Source organism: Lissotriton vulgaris, chromosome 7 (genome assembly GCF_964263255.1).
Source record: "Lissotriton vulgaris chromosome 7, aLisVul1.2, whole genome shotgun sequence".
NCBI classification, from domain to species: domain Eukaryota; kingdom Metazoa; phylum Chordata; class Amphibia; order Caudata; family Salamandridae; genus Lissotriton; species Lissotriton vulgaris.
Window position 1 is genome coordinate 1,565,347,336 of NC_141695.1, and position 15,438 is coordinate 1,565,362,773.

At 42.4% G+C, this 15,438-nt stretch overlaps 1 protein-coding gene across 2 annotated transcripts in view; it reads left to right on the forward strand.

Annotated features, from left to right (window-relative positions):
* The first annotated feature begins 13,337 nt into the window (after positions 1 to 13,337).
* The window catches only part of RIPOR3 (RIPOR family member 3), a 471,988-nt gene continuing 469,887 nt past the window's right edge, over positions 13,338 to 15,438 (forward strand). Inside the window, exon 1 of one of the 2 annotated variants that reach the window (XM_086932462.1) lies at positions 13,338 to 13,608. The gene's annotated coding sequence lies outside the window, so the exon portion shown is untranslated. The remainder of the gene's footprint in view (positions 13,609 to 15,438) is intronic. The other variant, XM_086932461.1, reaches the window with a different exon arrangement.

Sequence of the window (15,438 nt, forward strand, 5' to 3'; positions counted from 1 at the left end):
TCTTGTACGTTGATTAAAAAAAGTTATAGCACTACCTGTACATTATATTTATTGGGCACCAGTGCAATAGAAGCTGTTTCTGCTCTACAATAATAACTCTTGAATGGTTTCCATTGGGACCCACTCTTAGTCGAAGCCTACAAGAGAGGCTCTTGTCATTCATTGAGCTTGAAGTAGTAGCAAGTTACCTGGGTTCAACACTCAGGGGATGATTTATGAGTCCTTACGACACTTTTGCATTGTCGGTGCATCACTCTTTGTGACGCAGCGGCGGCGTAAAAAATGCGCCATGTTTTGTTCTATTTACAAAGTGATGCATCTTGGCAGATGCGTCATTTTGTAAACCCCTGCACCACATTATACCTGTGCCAGGTATCATGTATGCAGGGTGAGCCTTCCCCCGCAAAAAAGCCTAGTATTTTCAATTTCTGGAGTGGTCTTTCTTGGGTTTGTTCAGGGCTGTCCTAATCAGAGTTAATGCAGACAGTCATCTACAATGTCCACTGTGGGTTGGGACTGCCAAAATCACATCTGACCTTTATCCCTCCAATGTTTTATAGCAACTCTGATGTGTCATGCATGAAACAAATATTGGCAAAGCCTAAAGATCTCGTGTTTGAGATCTATTGGCTTTGCCACTGTTTTTTGTTCATGCTATATAGCATGATTAAGCAGAAAGAAAGACGTAGTTCCCTAAAAGTGAGCACAAGTAAAGAGGATATGCACCAGAGGAGGGATAAAATCAAGATGGACAAGGAAAGCTAATGAATAAGAAGCAAGAGCGACAATAAAGCCAAATGATATGAGGCAATTAACAGGCTTTAAGCCCAAATAATATCTTGGTAAGCTGATAATTGGTCTTTTGATTTGCTGTTACGTATGAGGGGTTACCAAAATTTATATGGGCAATAATGCTTGTAATGGTGTTCTAATATCGTCATCTGGTATGTCTACAATTTGTTAGCATCTCTTCCCCATTTCCAGCGACAGCAGTGTGCTTGGTCACTTTTCCCTTTCCTAATAGATTGTCTTGCTCATGTACCCAATGTGTGCTACTCTTTTATTAGCACATTTTGAGATGCAAACACAGCCACAACATTCAAAGTGGGTGTAACATGACTTAATCGGAAAGTTTACCTTGGCAGTAGCATCGATAGCCTTCTTTCTCCTCACTGCTAATCCTAAAAATAAATCCAATACTTTTTTCCTGGCCTAACTTTTGCTGTCTCAACAGCCTCATGTTTTCCAATAAATTCGTTTGAAAAGTACATACGTTCATGTACAGAAATACAGGTAATTTTGGTCAGCCCTCCTTATCCATGTGTCTAATCACGTGTCACTCACACTTTGCTTCTAGACACCACAGCATACAGCATGAGCAGATGACTCAGACTGCTTTGTGCTTTGTCTGTCTCCGAATGGAGTGTGGGCATTTTGCCTGATCACATGCGCACAACCACCAGAACAGGAGTGCACTTCAATAGCAGGGCTGGTGTGCTTGGGCTGTTGGGCACTTCTCTTTTATTTGTATATTCCTTTATAGTTTTGCCAACTTGTATGTATATTGCATATGTTTTCAAACAAAGTAAAAAAATATAAACACTGCATGTTTGCCAAGGTAAAATTCTATTGGTTTTGCCTGTGCTTGTTTCTTCGATCAATCAATCAATCAGGTTTTTATAAAGTACGACTACTCACCCGTAAAGGTCTCAAAGCGCTGAGAGGGGGAGAGGATTTCTTGTAAATTCCAGCTCTGGCCAGAGCCGAAGTGGAGTCAAAAAGCATCTTCCAAAATCCTGTGGTTAAATGGTGTGTGACGGCAAGGTCATATGGGTGCACACCAGGTCCCTTCAATGCCTGTTTGACACATCATGAAGCACTTTCACGATGCATGAGGAATCAATTGAGGGAATGGCATGAAGGTTTAAACGTAAATCATATTTAATGATAATGTCAAAATCTGTGAGTTTAAGCTCAGTCCTACACTCCGAGTATGTACGTGGGGGGGGGGGGGGGGTGTATTTGTAGCGGCATGAGCCACATAATTGCACTGCTTTACCCAAGTGTTCCAACCATTAAACCCTTCCACGCTGATGACGAGCTGGGCTCGTCATGGCGTAGCCTCCTCGGACGCTGATGACGAGCCCAGCTCGTCACGTAACATGCGTTTTTAAAAATCTCAGCGCAGGAGCGGAATTCCGCTAGCGCGCATGAGGTTAACCTAAGCAACGGAGCTTGGAGCAAAATCATATGTTCCACGATTAACCAGCAAGGCATGCTGTATTGAGGTAGGGACTTGAAGCTCTGCCCACTCTCTGCCCATATTTTTCATTGGCTTGTGTCATTGTCCACTGTAAACTGTGGCTGTTCATTGGTCAAAAAACGTAGTAGTCCCTCTTTAGTACCGCCTTCTCTCATTTTGTAACCTCCCATGGTGACACCCCCTGTTACTTGTGTTGTTGCTCAGTCTGCTTTAATTACAGCCTCCGAGCACTATTTTCTCAAATAGTTTTCTCCTGCCTGCACTCTCTCCCAACGCTTTTTAAAAATGTTATAGCACACATTTGCAATGTAATAGGTCTCACATTTGTGAGATTTTAAGCTATTGGCATTGTGAATGACAATGCCTTCTATTTATCTTTTTTGAAAACAACACATAAATATTAGGCATTGTCATTTACAACGCCAATAGCTCAAACTCTCATAAACGTGAGACCTATTGCATTGCAAATGCTTGTTAATGCTGGTTGTCAAGCCTATGGTGTCACAAAATGGAGTCTCTGCAGTATTGTTATGTTTAATGCCAAGCTACACAGAGCAATGCTTGAAACCCAGGAAGTGGTACTGATTCAGGAGACTTGCAGTCGCTCACCCTAAAGGCCTTGGTGAACATGAAGCGGGTGCAAGGATCGGTCAACCCTATGAGAAGTTCCATTTGGTTACCTCCATGCCAATCAGTGAGGTGATATAAAATATTTCTAAGGGAAATCTCGTGCTCTTTTACTGATGCAATGTAGTTAGCTGGTTTTGTGTGGCTCTAACCCTGTTCATTATCAAGCCAGTCGAAATATTCATTACAAAAAGGTAAGCTTGCATAGTTGCCATTTTACACAGTAAGCCTGGTACGTGTAATTTTTCTCTCAGACTGTTTATGATACTTTGTGCAGTTTTTTTCAGCATAGGACACAGACTTGATCAGAAAACGTATTGCAGGAACTGTGTGCGACAGCCTCAAGGTATTTTTTGCTTGAACCTGGATTGTGGGCGAATTTGTTTACGCGAGGTATAACCTGACAGAAAAAAGCTACTTTCAATACCGGCAAAGTGCATTTCGCACATTGAGGAAAGTTTGTTGCAGCATTAGATGTATAACGCTAAATAAAAACAATCATTGGCAAACCAACAGATCTTGCCTATGCAACAGCTATTGTCTTTTCTAATGCATTTTAGCCATGTTGTACATCAGCATGGCTGCTGTTCAGCATGGCTGAAAGTTAGCACTATAGAGGAGTGTGGCATGGAGTGGAGTAGCATAGAGTCGAGTAGAGTATTACAGAGTTGAGTGGAGTAAAATCTAGTAGACTGGAGTAGAGTGGAGTGGAGTGGAATGTCGTAAATTGGAGTGGCATAGAGTGGAGTGAGGTAGAGTGGTGTAGAATGGCGTAGAGATGTAGGGTGGAGTAGAGTGGAGTGGAGAGCAGTAGAATGGAGTGAGGTAGTGTGGAGTGGAGTGTTTGTTGAGTGGTGTAGATTGTCAGGGAATGGAGTGGTGTAGAGTTGCATGGAGTGGCGTGGAGTGGCCTAGACTGGAGTGGCATAGAACAGAGGGGAGTAGAGTGGCATAGAGTAGATGATATGGTAGCGCACTGCCTTACAGACAACACTTTGTCGATTGAAATGACTTTTACATTGACACAGACACAGTTTAACTGACAAAGCTATTTAGCGCACAAAGGGAAATGTGTGGAAAAGGCATGAACTTAAAAAATTGATTTGTTTTGATCATATTAAAATATTTGTTTCTTCCACACTTCAGAATTACAAAACATTTGCTTTGTTAGTGCTTTCCTAATTCCGATATATTCTTAAATATTTGCACAGTTCACTTACAGACATTTACATTTTGTTGCAAATGTGACAAGGTAATGCAAAATGTAAAGGCCTATTTATAGAAAGCGAACACTTGCTGAAGAATACAGTACACAGGCTATGATCCACAGGAGAGACAAAGACATACTGGACAACCTAAACCAAAAAGGCCAGCAAATAGAAAGCAAGCAACTGTGAGTTACAAAACACAAAGTCAATGGTAAGAAATGGGCATAACATATTCACAGGAAAGCTTTCTGGATGTCCCCAAGAAGTGTTTGTACACCAGACAGCTGTGCTGTAGGTAGGCTTCAACCTAAAAATTGTGATTTCACCCACTCCTATCTCACAGTTGCCCAAGCAGGCTATTGTCACAGCTTCACAAAGGCTGTACATAAAGACCTACTGACTGAACATTCTGTTCCACTTAGTTTCCATTTCCATTTCTATAACCCCATAATACCAGACTTCCTCATGTTGACAAAAGAGACGGAAAAGGTTTAGATCTACAGACATGTTTTTTATCTGCATCCTAAAGTAAAGAAATTCAATATTCTTTGCAATTTTTCTGGTAAACTGTTCCAAAAGATCGCAGCATGGCAGACGTTTCTACCAACTCAATCACTATGCTTCGATTTCACAATTATCATCAATGATTTTTTGCAAAAGCCTGAGAACCAGTTTAGCCAAAAAAATCTCATATCCTACTTTTCACCATACAGCAGCGCTCAGTTGCTAACCACATAGGTTTGTGGTTTAGAAGTCAAAATAAACATACGTTTATAGAGAGAGTACCACAAGGGAACCAGAAATGTTTAACCTTATCAAAAGCCAGTGTAGGTTCCAAAAAATTGGTATCATACACAAGAATCTTGGAACATTCTTCGCTTCGGAATCTGCCAGATTTTGTAACCTTGCGCTTCTTGGAATAAGGATTGTGGCATTCCTGCATATAAAAAGTTTCAGTATTTGATCCTTGTCCCAATGATTGATCTGGATACAACTATGGGATGAGCCCTCGGAGTGGTTGAAATCACAAATTTTTCCCCAGGTTATTTTTTTGAAAATGTAGCATATTTCATCAAATACATTTGAGCAGACACCTGAGTGAAAATGTACGCAAGGACATATCTCTGACATAGTAGTCACCGGAGATACTGGTGAGAGACTGGTTCAAGCTGAAAATGTGTCACTGCCACACATCAGTTTCATAGTTCCCACAAGACTTTTTGTGCACCAACCAGTCTCCCATGGAGAAAGGGTACATGAAAACGCATTACCTGGAAAGGGTCTAAGGGGATTTAGCTAAATTAGCTTCAAGTAGATGTGTAATAAACATTTCGGAGGACCCAAATGAGATTGCCTCACTCGCCTGACAATCTCACGCACGTGATAAGCCTCAAATGGCGATTTGTGAAAATCACGACTACGATCACTTGGACTACCATTGTCATGCTACAGTCCAAATAAATATCTGCTGTATTATATATGAGGCATATGTATGTTGCATTGATGAGCCACAATCTGTGGATATAATTCAGATATGGTTAACAATTTGTGAGGTATGGCACAGAAAAGAAATATGGACATAACAATGTATGAGTAGAGCCGGTTAGATTTTACCTGGGAACAGATCTAACAATACATTGATACCGAAGCAAACCAGTTTGTTGGTCACCTATAAAAAGTGTAGGTATGAAAACCTATGCCTAGGGTTTCTGGTGTTCTTTTAAAACTGATAAAAACTGATAAAACACCACGAAAGGGAATATTTGCTTTTCAGTAGAAACACCAGATTTTGCTTTACTTTTACTGCTTTAACATCTTATTTCATCAAGGAGAGGAAAGCAGCCCCTACCCATAGCACTTATTTTGATGGATGCTTCTGCTGTGACCGACTCAGGTCATGGCTAAGTCACTTAATATGATCTTTTGACCATCTGCAACATACAGGACCTACTTCCATTAATGTTTTGGGATTATGCCCTACAACGTAAAATAAAGATCATTCATCACTATTACCTATAAGCAATGGACTTATTGCTGCTCCCTTGTGAGATCCATCTCTCTGAACAATAGACACAGGTTACTGCACTTCAGATACCTTAGTAGAGTGTATTATGCCCCGGTCCATCGGGATCTATATGGGCTGTGTGACAATTCTTGTCATCTTTGTAGGCAGAAGAGGCGGGATGTGCACACGTAGGATGGTAATCCCATAGAGTACAGCAGTTCTGGCACAATATACAGAAGGCAATAGGGGTGATTGTTGGTGAGCACATTGAGCTGACCTCTTTATTGGCACTGATGGGATGTGACAGGGACATTTGAGGGACTGCCAGGCAGTTGGTGGCTATTGGCCTGGTGATTGTGAGGCATAGGATAGCTCTTCGTTGAACCTGTGGGCCACTACCAACAATGGAAGAATGCCATTGGAACATGGCATATTGTAACATGCAGTCCGATAGTTAGCGCAAACTGCTACCTGTAGGTAGACACCCAAAAGACACATAATGGGACATTTAAAAAAATGTGTCTTTATGTTTTGGATCCCAGCTACTACGGACCAATTTCAAGTCTTCCCTTTCCGGCGAACATTTTTTAAAAAAACATTAATTACGAACTGGCCTCTTTTATTAATAACAACCGTCTTCTCGACCTGACCCAATTCGGGTTTAGAAGTGAGCACAACACGGACCTGGCCCTGATTGCTGCATTTGAAGAAACTAGACTGACTCTGGACAAGGGAGGAAATGCAGCCTTGATCCTGTTGGACCTCTCAGCAACTTTTGACACGGTCAATCACAAATTGCCGATTCAACGTCACAGGAGCAGGGCTTGCTCTCCTCAACTCTTCTTTATCAGAGCAAGAACAATTTGTCACACTATAAGAATTTACTTCACCACCGTTCTCACTACCATGTGAGGTGCCACAGAGATCCTCCTCAAGTCCCACCCTTTTTTTAATCTTTATGTTACCCCCTTGGCCAGGCTCAGAAAAAATGTTGGTTATTATAGAGTATCCTATGCTGACGATGCCCAAATTATTGTTTCAGTGGCTGGAAACCCTGAGTACTCTGTAATTAGATTCCACAATTGTATGTCATATATTGGCAAGTGGATGACCAATAATTGCCTGAAACTGAACTCAGGGAAAACCGAAGTTCTTTTGTTCAGGAAGATTACGTTTTTTGGTCCCCTAGTTGGTGGTGACAGTAATGAAGCACTCTACCCACACCTGCCACAAAAGTAAAGAATCTAGGGATTCTGTTCTATAACAAACTATCTTTGGAAAACCAGATCAAGGCATTTACTTCATACTCTTTCTTCACCTTGAAGACACTCGGAAAAGTGTTCCCCTTCATTCCACAAGAGTTACAGAAGACCGAGTTCTCAACTCTTTTATTGTCTACTCTAGGCTCTAAACAGATAGTCTAAAGACATTTATTAACCCAGTTCTTTCTTCTTATTCTTCAAAAAAGAGAATAATGGAGAGGCAGCGTGCCAGTGGTTTGCAAAAACAGAGCACTGAATGCCATCTATACAGCTGTAGCTAGAAAAAGGAGAGGTGGCAACAGAGAGCGCCAACTCTGTCAGCTCGAAACAAAATATATTCTAGAGCTAGATTGTAAATGGCCCAACGGTTTGAATACGACTGAAGATATGCGCAGCTTCTTATAAATCATATATAGCTGCTACATTGGGTTTCCCCCTGTTCACCAGTTGAGTTACCTGCAAATAATATTATGAAATACGTCCATTTGTAAATACATGTAAAAATATTATTTGTTAAAATTAGTATGCATTTGTCTTTCTCTCGTATTAATTTCTCAAAGTGTATTTTTATATCCTTTACATACATTCAAATGTTTTTAGGATCTAAATATGATTATTACCTCTGTATGAATTAGAAATACAGTCAGTTTTCTCGTGTACAGATGGTTGGACCTATAATATACATTGGATAAATTGAGAAATTTATACTATCTACACTTGCACATTAGTTGTTAAGATATGCACTTTTGCACAATGCCTCCCCACTGGTGGTTTATACGTGTACAAAGATGAAATGATGTTAGAATAGAGACAATATTAAGCATATATTTTCTAGCACACGTAATTCACAGGCAGTTTTTTGGTCGAAAGAATAATCGGATTTAACCGGTAATATGAAAACTTTATGGCTATCACCACGTTGGCAGTATTGGATTCATCCAATGAGACCTTTTAAAAGGATTTGTATTTATTATTTTACAAATATCTTGACACTTAGCACTTTACATGTTTTTTTAAATTATTTATTGAGCATGTATGTATAAATTGTGTGTGTGTCATACTATATTAATCTGCCTCTATGTAGAACCATACCATGATGGAAGTAGCCACACGAGTATGTTTTCTGTGCCTATGATCACATGACCTGTGACGTTAGGATCCGGGAGGGGCATAACTCACTTTAAAATAGTAGATGGTGTTTTCACTTGTGACACGTGATCAAGGGCTTACGGGCTTGAAACGCGCTGTGTTTGGGTCACTTGCAATAAAATCATCTTGCCCACTTGAAATACCTCGGAGGTCTGTGTCTCTTTCCTAGGGCTAGATATAATCACAGAAAAGGAATGATGAAGAGACAAGACCCCTGTGGTACCTGGTTAGAGGGCTACAGTTAATTGGCCTAATGCTTCACACATCAAATGTTCGGTCAAAAACGTAAAGCACATCTTTAACATCTTCAGGCTCAGAAACCTTGAGGTTGTAATTCGTCTCTGTGAAAATAGAATGTCCCAAAAATTCAAAAGTACTGTACGTTTCTTGTGTTTTCTGAAGATGAACAACATGGAGGCAAATGCCTGGGCGTATTTTGGACCCTGTACTCTACATACTGAGACAAGCATAATCATTTCTAGCATAGATGATGGGCAGAGGTAGAAAGAAGATACTTGGTACTAAGGTCGGTACGGAAGCACCCTTTTAAATGTGACCTAGATACTTCATGGAGGATAATGGACTTACATACAGTAGGCAATAAAAACAAAATACAAAGTACATTTAAACTGTAATGCAAATGATACAGTTGCATACCTATCCAGAGACACTTGAACAGACGGGGTTCTGCAAATGCATTTATTTCTTATTTTATTTAAGGTTTTAGTGAAGGGCTACTCACTCACCAGAGGATTCAGAGCCTTCTGTGTGTGGGAACAGATGAAATTTAAAGAGTTTTAAGATAGTGCACATACGGCCAGATTCATCAAGGTAAAATCGGCTCGCAAAGGGTCAGATTCTGAGAATCCGGCCCTTTGCGAGCGCTATTTTTGCATTTGAGATTCATTATCCCAAATGCAAAAATCGCAATTACAGAACTCGCTAAATTGCGAAGAATCGCATTTAAGGAATCTCAATTAGAGATTCCTTAAATGCTATTCATGAACCTTTTAAAAATTGCGAATTCGCAATATGGGGCCGCTATTTACCGTGAAGTGTAACTTTGTGGTAAATAGCGAAAACTTAGAAAAATGCACTAAAGTGCATATTTCTAAGTTGTATGTTACACACACACATGTCCTCTGGACATGTGTGTGTGCGCAACACCTGTGTACATTTGCATTTCAGGGGTGCTACAGGGTGTCCTTTGGACACCCTGGCACCCATGAATCGCATCCTTATTTGCGATTCGCTAATTGCTAATCGCAAATAAGTATTGACTCCCCATTCATTCCTATGGGCCTTTAGGCCCATAGGAATGAATGGGAAATCGCATCCTTATTTGCGATTAGCAATATGCGAATCGCAAATAAGGAAGTAGTAGATATCGCAAAAAATATTGCGATTTCTACATGCACCCGTTTTGCGAGTCTGTAATAGCGATTCCTTAATAATCGCTAATACAGACTCGCAAAAGGGGACTTTGATGAATCTATATGTAAGTGACCGGGTGATGGGGAAACACAACCTATCTGGTAAGAGTGGGGTGTGCTGCGGACATCATCCACCAAATATATCCTTAAAATGAATCGTTTTATACTGGAACATAAAAGTGAGGGCCGAGGATGTAGAAGGCTTAGGTGTTTGACCAAAAAGTACTTCGAGGGGCAGCTGAGGAGGAGTGTCATGAAAAAGGATAGGATAATCCAACAGTCAGGCAGAATAGATACGGGTCTTTTTCTGTCACTGTGGTTCTCTGCTTAAAGGAGGTGTGAGTTAGCATAATCTTAGAGAGTTGAAGCACAGTTAATCCCCAGAACCCACCAGAGAGTGACTTTGGTGCAGAGGGTCTCGGACACAGAAGGATCTAAATGTGAATGAAGTACTGGCTACTTTGGATGGTTAGTAGGCTAAGGTCATCAGACTGTAAGTTGTGTTTTGGTGTGTAAAAGATGGGTAAGATATACTAGGTCACCCATGCATGAATGTGGTACAGACTACCTTTGATGGTTAGAGGGTTATGGTCATCAGACTGCAGGTTGTGTTTAGGTGTGTAAAACATGGGTGAGGTACACTAGGTCACCCATGTATGAATGTGGTACAGGCTACCTTGGATGGTTAGTAGGTTACGGTCATCGGAATGGGTAAGATATACTAGGTCACCCATGCGGGGATGTGGTACAGGCTACCTTGGATGGTTAGTAGGTTATGGTCATCAGACTGCAGGTTGTGTTTAGGTGTGTAAAACATGGGTGAGGTACACTAGGTCACCCATGTATGAATGTGGTACAGGCTACCTTGGATGGTTAGTAGGTTATGGTCATCGGACTGCAGGTTGTGTTTAGGTGTGTAAAACATGGGTGAGGTACACTAGGTCACCCATGTATGAATGTGGTACAGGCTACCTTGGATGGTTAGTAGGTTATGGTCATCAGACTGCAGGTTGTGTTTAGGTGTGTAAAACATGGGTGAGGTACACTAGGTCACCCATGTATGAATGTGGTACAGGCTACCTTGGATGGTTAGTAGGTTATGGTCATCAGACTGCAGGTTGTGTTTAGGTGTGTAAAACATGGGTGAGGTACACTAGGTCACCCATGTATGAATGTGGTACAGGCTACCTTGGATGGTTAGTAGGTTAAGGTCATCGGAATGCAGGTTGTGATTAGGTGTGCAAAACAAGGATAAGATATACTCGGGGATCCATGTGTTTGGTGTGGCAGTAGCAGTTTAACCCGTTAACCGCGGCAGGAATTCCGCCGCAGTGCGGGTGATTTATGACTGGGCGTGGTCAACACGGCCTTCGCACACGCCCACCGTGACGTCACGCAAAGGGTTAAACAATGGCTGGTGTTTTTTAAACAATATCCAGACAGTGCTTAATTTGTGCTGGTGGTTGCTTATGGTGGGCAGCAGCACTCATTTTGGCTTGCACTGACATATTTTTTATCTTCAGAGAGAGGAGGCAGAAGAGAGGAAAACAAGAAGAGTACAAAGAACGAGGAAAAGAATGATAGGAAAATAAAGACAAATAGAGAAATTAGGTATGAAGAAAGAACTGCAAGAGAATGATAAATAGGTTGGGTAGTTTACGGCGGGCGAGGAAAAAAACATGCGGTGGAATCAAGGCCAGGCAGCCTTGGAATTAGTCATTCCGACACTTGGCTTTGCCAGCAGCAGGCTTCTTGGAAAAATTATAAAAATGGAAATAGAGAAAGGGAGAGAGAATCTGTGAAGGAAAAAAAATGCCAAGAAGAGGGAAAAGAAGTAAAGGTGAAAAGAAGGAAAGGCTAAAGGGTGGATTGATGGAAGAGTGAAAGGACAGATGCAATGGTGAAAGGATCGATGGATGGATGGAAACGTGAAAGGGTGAATGAATGAATGAATGAATGAATGAATGAATGAATGAATGAATGAATGAATAAATGAATGAAAGAAATGATAGAACAGTGAAAGCCTAGAGGGATGCATGAAAGAAGAGATGGATTGAAGGGTGAGGTAATCGATGGGTGAACGGATGGATGGATAGATGGGTAAAGGAAGAATAAATGGTCTGGGGTGTGTATGGATGAATAGATGTGTGAATGCGTGAACAGGTGGATGAATGGAAAGGTGGATGGGTGGGGGGAATGCTGAAAGGATAGATGGATAAATGAAAGAAATGATACAGTACGGGTGGTTGAACAGATGAATGCCTGAAAGGATGGCTGGATGGATAAATTAGTGAGTGAGTGATGGATAGATAGATAGAATGGGGCACCGATAGCTGCATGGAATAGTGAAAGGATGAATAGGTAGATGCGCCACAAAGAATGGACGGATAGATCACCCGAAGGATAGCACTATGAACGGAATTCTTCCAGTGTGGGTCGCATAGCAGGTACAGATCAAAGTGGGGAGTCACAGTTGTTCTCTGCCTGCTCCCTTGGCTGTTGGCCTTGTCTGGGACAATAAACTGAGGGAAGCCAGGCAGGAAGCTGCGGCAGTAATTGCTTGTGCATATTACTAACGCATTCGCCAGACCCCTGGCAGTATGAGAGGCGAGATGGGGGATACATTTTGCTTCTGTTTAGCTCTTGGGTTTCTCGCTGCTGGGTCATAGTGTGAAGTTTCCATGCTCGAACTATGCTGAAAAATGCTTGAACTGAAGAACGCAGCGATTTAACATTGAATCCCGGCGCGCGAGAATCAACCAAACGGAGTGATCCTCTGCAAAATTCCGTTACTCTCTGCAGGCCCCCGTGTTTGCCAAAATATGGAGTGCTTAGAAACGAGATCACCATATTGTAGCTGTGGGGCAGACGGACGCTTACTTTTTTTTTATTTAGAGAGAAGTCCCAGTTTTAATGTTGTTAACAACTTTTTAAAACGAGCAGATATCAATTCCATATTTACCATGTAAAACCTTCTCTTAAAAAAACGGAGACCAGGTCTGAGGTATGCTTGTTAAAAAAATGTACACGTAACCTACAGAGAGTAATAAAGATTTGGGATTAAGAAAGCAAACCGCAGAAATGGTTTAGAAACCTTCATAAACCTTAAAATATGGTAAACGGTCCCAAATAATTTCCAGTGAAGAGGAGGGGGGACTGGAGGGGACTTCGGCAGACGGCTGTTTGTGATTAGCGGAGAGAAAGCATCGTAAACCCGAGTAAACAGAGGATGCGGGGCCAGCCCCCGACCCCCTCCGGAGCGGGGCAGGCATCAGATGCCTTGTGATTCATAGCAGAGGGTTCAAGACGTGAGCACAGCCCGGCATGTCCTTTCAATTAGCCGCATTTTCCCAATCCCCCTGCCAGACTGCGAGGGGGAGGCGGGAGGCAGCCCCGCGTCCCGCTGCAGCTCACTGAGGGGACTCGCAGTGTCGGGAAGCGCTGCTCTGGCTGACATGCGGGGCGCCTAGCGGCCGTCCGATGGCCTCAAGGCGCACAGGAGCCACCCGGCCGGGCCTGGCGTTTCTTGGAAGTCCCCGCTGACATCACGGCAGGCTGGCACGGGGGATAAGGCAGCTATCTGGGCACCGCATGCTCTCTTGACATAAACACAGCTCCGGGGGAGGCGAGGGAGCAGCAGCCTGCGAGAGGGGGCACTCGGGTGAGTTACCAAGGCTTACTTTACTCCGCTGACACTCGCCTGTACTTTGAATTCAGCCTCAATGCAGATTCGGCGTCTACGACTGGGCTAACAAGAAATGTAAAGCTTATATAACTTTAGGTCACTTTAGGTAGAGTTCCCTTGATCAAGTACTGCAAATGTTCATTGCCTCTGGCGTTGTCTGTAGTCCAGGGCTTTTACATGGGAGGTACTGTCAGATATGTAGTACCGTACCTGCACAGCTTTATTTGAAAGGGAGAGTAGCAGCACTTCTCTGCAGGGTGCAAAACCATGGTCGCAATGCTTTTAATGAGAGGGTATCAGCACTTCTCAGCATGGGTTCAACACTTTTAATGAGAGAGAATCAGCACTTCTCAGCATGCGTTCAACACATTTAATGAGAGAGTACCCGCACTTCTCTGCATGGGTTCAACACTTTTAATGGGAGAGAATCAGCACTTCTCAGCATGGGTTCAACACCTTTAATGGGAGAGCATCAGCACTTCTCAGCATGGGCTCAACTCCTTTAATGGGAGAGTAGCAGCACTTCTCAGCATGGGTTCAACACATTTAATGGGAGAGTATCAGCGCTTCTCAGCATGGGTTCAACACTTTTAATGGGAGAGAATCAGCACTTCTCAGCATGGGTTCAACACCTTTAATGGGAGAGTATCAGCACTTTTCAGCATGGGTTCAACACCTTTAATGGGAGAGTATCAGCACTTCTCAGCATGGGTTCAACATCTTTAATGGGAGAGTACCAGCACTTCTCAGCATGGGTTCAACACTTTTATTGGGAGAGTAACAGCACTTCTCGGCAGGGTGCAATGCTTTGAATGGGAGAGTATGCACATTACTGAGCAGGGTGCAATACTGTCAATGGATGAGTACTGGAACTTTGCACAATGGATGCAATACTTTTAATGAGAGGGTATCAGCACTTGTCAGCATGGGTTCAATGCCTTTAATGGGAGAAAACCAGCACTTCTCAGCATGGATTCAACACTTTTATTGGGAGAGTAACAGCACTTCTCTGCAGGGTGCAATGCTTTGAGTGGGAGAGTATGCACATTTCTCAGAAGGGTGAAAAACCATGGGCGCAATGATTTTAATGAGAGGGTATCAGCGCTTCTCAGCATGGGTTCAACACTTTTAATGGGAGAGTATCAGCGCTTCTCAGCATGGGTTCAACACTTTTAATGAGAGAGAATCAGCACTTCTCAGCATGCGTTCAACACCTTTATTGGTAGAGTATCAGCACTTCTCAGCATGGGTTCAACACTTTTAATGGGAGAGAATCAGCACTTCTCAGCATGGGTTCAACACTTTTAATGGGAGAGAATCAGCACTTCTCAGCATGGGTTAAACACTTTTAATGGGAGAGAATCAGCACTTCTCAGCATGGGTTCAACACTTTTAATGGGAGAGAACCAGCGCTTCTCAGCATGGGTTCAACACTTTTAATGAGAGAGAATCAGCACTTCTCAGCATGCGTTCAACACATTTAATGAGAGAGTACCCACACTTCTCTGCATGGGTTCAACACTTTTAATGGGAGACTCAGCACTTCTCAGGATGGTTTCAACATCTTTAATGGGAGAGTAAGAGCACTTCTCAGCATTGGTTCAACACTTTTATTGGGAGAGTAACAGCACTTCTCTGCAGGGTGCAATGCTTTGAATGGGAGAGTATGCACATTACTGAGCAGGGTGCAATACTGTCAATGGATGAGTACTGGAGCTTTGCACCATGGGTGCAATACTTTTAATGAGAGGATATCAGCGCTTCTCAGCATGGGTTCAATAGTTTTAACGGGAGTGAACTAGCACT